This window comes from Oncorhynchus clarkii, chromosome 3 (assembly GCF_045791955.1).
Source record: "Oncorhynchus clarkii lewisi isolate Uvic-CL-2024 chromosome 3, UVic_Ocla_1.0, whole genome shotgun sequence".
In the NCBI taxonomy this organism is placed as follows: Eukaryota; Metazoa; Chordata; class Actinopteri; order Salmoniformes; family Salmonidae; genus Oncorhynchus; species Oncorhynchus clarkii.
Genome location: NC_092149.1, coordinates 82,862,080 through 82,867,196, shown reverse-complemented (window position 1 = coordinate 82,867,196; position 5,117 = coordinate 82,862,080).

Genomic DNA, 5,117 nt, shown 5'->3' with positions numbered 1-5,117 from the left:
ATGGCTCTACCATCCACTGATACAGCGTGGCTCTCCCATCCACTGATACAGCGTGGCTCTCCCCTCCACTGATACAGCATGGCTCTCCCATCCACTGATACAGCGTGGCTCTCCCATCCACTGATACAGCGTGGCTCTCCCATCCACTGATACAGCATGGCTCTCCCATCCACTGATACAGCGTGGCTCTCCCATCCACTGATACAGCGTGGCTCTCCCATCCACTGATACAGCATGGCTCTCCCATCCACTGATACAGCATGGCTCTCCCCTCCAGTGAGACAGCGTGGCTCTCCCATCCACTGATACAGCATGGCTCTCCCATCCACTGATACAGCATGGCTCTGTACATCCACTGAGACAGCATGGCTCTCCCCTCCAGTGAGACAGCGTGGCTCTCCCATCCACTGATACAGCATGGCTCTGTACATCCACTGATACAGCATGGCTCTCCCCTCCAGTGAGACAGCGTGGCTCTCCCATCCACTGATACAGCATGGCTCTGTACATCCACTGATACAGCATGGCTCTCCCCTCCACTGATACAGCATGGCTCTCCCATCCACTGATACAGCATGGCTCTCCCATCCACTGATACAGCATGAATCTACCATCCACTGATACAGCAATACGCGCTCATAGCCCGGTGTGCTATAGGCCAGTCCCCCGCAAGTGCCATGCGAGAGTGGGCATCCAGCCAGGGCGTATTGTGCTGGTCCAGCGTGTTTGGTCTCCGGTACGCCGTTTCGGCCCAGGGTATCCTGCACCGGCTCTGTGTGCTGTGTCTCCGGGGCGCTGGGAGGGTGCAGTGCGCCCTATGCCTGCACTCCGCCCCTGCCAGGCGAATGTGGGCATTGAGCCTAAGGGAGAGGTGCGAGTGGTATGCACCAGATCTCCAGTGCTCACCCACAGCCCGGTTCAACCTGTGCCTGCACTCTGGAGGGTCCGGGCTAAAGGGGTCATCCAGCCTGGAGGAGTGGTGCCAAGGCTGCGCTCCAGTGCTCCCCCACAGCCCGGTCCATCTGGTGCCTCCTCCACGCACCAGGCCTCCTGTAGGTCTCCCCAGCCTGGTGGGTCCTGTGGCAGCGCCACGCACCAGGCTGTCTCTGTCTCCTCCCTCCAGGTTCTCCCGCCTGTCCGGAGCCGCCAGAGCCGCCCGTCAGTCAGGAGCTGCCAGAGTCGCCCTTCACTCCGGTGCTGCCAGAGTCGCCCTTCACTCCGGTGCTGCCAGAGTCGCCCTTCACTCCGGTGCTGCCAGAGTCGCCCTTCACTATACTGGGGAAATGGAAAGAAATATCACTATCACAAATTGAAAGTGTAATGCTGTGCGATAGCTTTCTCGAAAAATCTCCTCAAATCCGAACTTGTGCCTCATCCCGCTCTTTGCTCATTTCTCTATTTGGTTGAACATAAATCAAGATTATTAACGTAGAGAAACAAGTACCAAAATGTGTGATCACATACTGAGAGATGATATACAGTTGAAGTCGGAAGTTTACATACACCTTAGCCAAATACATTTAAACTCAGTTTTTCACAATTCCTGACATTTAATCCTAGTAAAAATTCCCTGTCTTAGGTCAGTTAGGATCACCACTTTATATTAGGAATGTGAAATATCAGAATAATAGTGGAGAGAATCATTTCAGCTTTTATTTCTTTCATCACATTCCAAGTGGGTCAGAAGTTTACATACACTCAATTAGTATTTGGTAGCATTGCCTTTAAATTGTTTAACTTGGGTCAAACGTTTCAGGTTGCCTTCCACAAGCTTCCCACAATAAGTTGGGTGAATTTTGGCCCATTCCTCCTGACAGAGCTGGTGTAACTGAGTCAGGTTTCTAGGCCTCCCTGCTCACACACACTTTTTCAGTTCTGCCCACAAATTTTCTATAGGATTGAGGTCAGGCCTTTGTGATGGCCACTTCAATACCGTGACTTTGTTGTCCTTAAGCCAGTTTGCCACAACTTTGGAAGTATGCTTGGGGTCATTGTCCATTTGGAAGACCCATTTGTGACCAAGCTTTAACTTCCTGAATGATGTCTTGAGATGTTGCATCAAAATATCCACATTTTCTTTCCTCGTGAAGCCATCTATTTTGTGAAGTGCACCAGTCCCTCCTGCAGCAAAGCACCCTCACAAAATGGTGCTTCCACCCCCGTGCTTCACGGTTGGCTTGGTGTTCTTCGGCTTGCAGCCCTCCCCCTTTTTCCTCCAAACATAACCATGGTCATTATGGCCAAACAGTTCTATTTTTGTTTCATCAGACCAGAGGACATTTCTCAAAAAAGTACGATCTTTGTCCCCATGTGCAGTTGCAAACCGTAGTCTGGCTTTTTTATGGTGGTTTTGGAGCAGTGGCTTCTTCCTTGCTGAGCGGCCTTTCAGGTTATGTAGATATGGGGCTCATTTTACTGTGGATACAGATACTTTTGTACTTTCCTCCAGCATCATCAGAAGGTCCTTTGCTGTTTCTCTGGGATTGATTTGCACTTTTCGCACCAAAGTACGTTCATCTGTAGGAGACAGAACGCGTCTCCTACCTGAGCAGTATGACAGTTGTGTGGTCCCATGGGGTTTATACTTGCGTACTATTGTTTGTAGAGATAAACGTGGTACCTTCAGGCTTTTGGAAATTGCTCCCAAGGATGGACCAGACTTGTGGAGGTCTACAATTTATTTTCTGAGGTCTTGGCTGATTTCTTTTGATTTTCCCATGATGTCAAGCAAAGAGGCACTGAGTTTGAAGGTAGGCCTTGAAATACATCCACATATACACCTCCAATTGACTAAAATGATGTCAATTAGCTTATCAGAAGCTTCTAAAGCCATGACATCATTTTCTGGAATTTTCTAAGCTGTTTAAAGGCACAGTCAATTTAGTGTGTGTAAACTTCTGACCCACTGGAATTGTGATACAGTGAATTATAAGTGAAATAATCTGTCTGTAAACAATTGTTGGAAAAATTACTTGTCACGCACAAAGTTGATGTCCTAATCGACTTGCCAAAACTATAGTTTGTTAACAAGAAATGTGTGGAGTGTTTAAAAAAACAAGTTTTAATGACTCCAACCTCAGTGTATGTAAACTTCCGACTTCAACTGTATATATAAACTCAGCAAAAAAATAAATGTCCCTCTTTCAGGAGCCTGTCTTTAAACTAAGATGAGTATTTTGATTTCCTGTCACACTCACACAGTCGACTCCTTTCTTTGTGCTGGTAACCCAGGCTGAAAACACTCCTAAAGCACCAAGAATATTCTATGAGGGGGCGTGTACTTCTTGGTAGGAACCAAACGAAAATATAAATTTAATAAATATTGTTATTTGTTTCCTATTATTCCCTGTCTAATTTTGACACCATAAATGACAAACGAAGTCGATTTCCGTTTTTCAAATTCGGGAACAATAAATTAGCCTTTATCCGTTTTGACTCAGAAATGTAACGTTACAAAGAAGCAAGGTAAAGCAGCAGTTCAGGCAATCTTGCAAGTCAGAACAATACTTGACAAATAAATATAATTTTTATATATGAAAAATTACTTGACAAGCAGTAGGCATTTAGAATGAAATGTGGAGTGAAACTATATAGTTATGGCGAAACATCACGTGCCCTGTTTTCTATCAAACGTATTAGGCAATCATTTACTCGAAAAACACTGATCATTCAATCAGAATGTGTCGCAATAAAGTAAGACAAAATAAAGATCCACCCCTGTCGAACGGATACACATTTTGTCGATCTTTTGAAAATGAATATTATATCTGCCGTTTCCATTAAGCCTAAAGCCTAAAGGTTTTTTCCGACATCGACTAAACTTGGTTCAATGGAAACCTGCCCGGGCTTCTTCTGTATTTATATCACTCAGCTTGGTTTCGCTTCCCCGCAATTCTCCGCCCTTTCAGAAAGTACACAATAAACTCTCAAGATCGGCCTGAAGCAAATATAGCGGAACATTTCAGTGTCGCTGGACTACACAGAACATCTCTCGGGCAACATGCAATCTACGGTGTTTACTATCTTGTTTGTCAAACTATTATGCTTAACTTTACATGGAATGACAGGTCAGTATTTCTCTTTCGACTTTACCACAGCATAGTCTACCAACGTGCTGTCAATCGATTGGCTTTGATTGTAGATGAATGTTTTAAACCATTCAATATCACGACTGGTTTACGAACTTTTTGTTGTTGATATTTCGTGATCATTTCACAGTCTTTTATAGGCTACATTTATTTAGCACTTATACATTCCATAATCTACTTTTACTGTCACTAGTGGGAACCAATGGAAACACGTCGCATTTTGGTCTCTGTTAGATTGACATACTGATGATGTAGGCTAAATATATGCATACACATTGGCTTAAGGTTTTACCCACATACCATATGTGGTCAAGAGTGTTCATCTCGAGGAAGTGCAATGGGCTTAATTTCTCTCTAAATGTTTTTTTTTTTAACTCTTAAAATCGTCCAAGACACATAAAATACAATTTTCCCCATCTGACTCAATACCCTTGTTTATCTAAAGCCTGTAATCCCCCTGAATGATGTGTATTTGTCAGTATGTTCAACTGTGTATAACTGTGCTTTTACAGCAGTGTTAGCTGAACTTCCAAGTCCCAGTAACATCAGAATTACCTCCATCAACATGGGACTAGTGTTGGAGTGGGATCCCCCTCAGAACCACACGGGAAACCTCACCTACAGATCAGAATACAAGGGGTAATATGAACAGAACCAAACAACACAACCAAGTGAGGGTGAACATTTAAATATGGCACACTTCCTGCTTATGGGTGCTGGGAAAGAGGAGAAATGACACACCCACAAGTTGTCGTCCTCAGAAGAATCTGTGTCATACACCCTCACACACACACCCTCACACACACACCCTCACACACACACACACACACACACACACACATCAACATACACTCACTATATCTATAAGGAATAGGTGCAACTATTTCCCTTTTTTTTTTTTTACACAATTACTTGTCAGAACTGGTTTCAGGCATACAAACAGCGTACAAACAAACAGCGTACATACACTGAACAAACAAACAGCGTACATACACTGAACATACAAACAGCGTACATACACTGAACAAA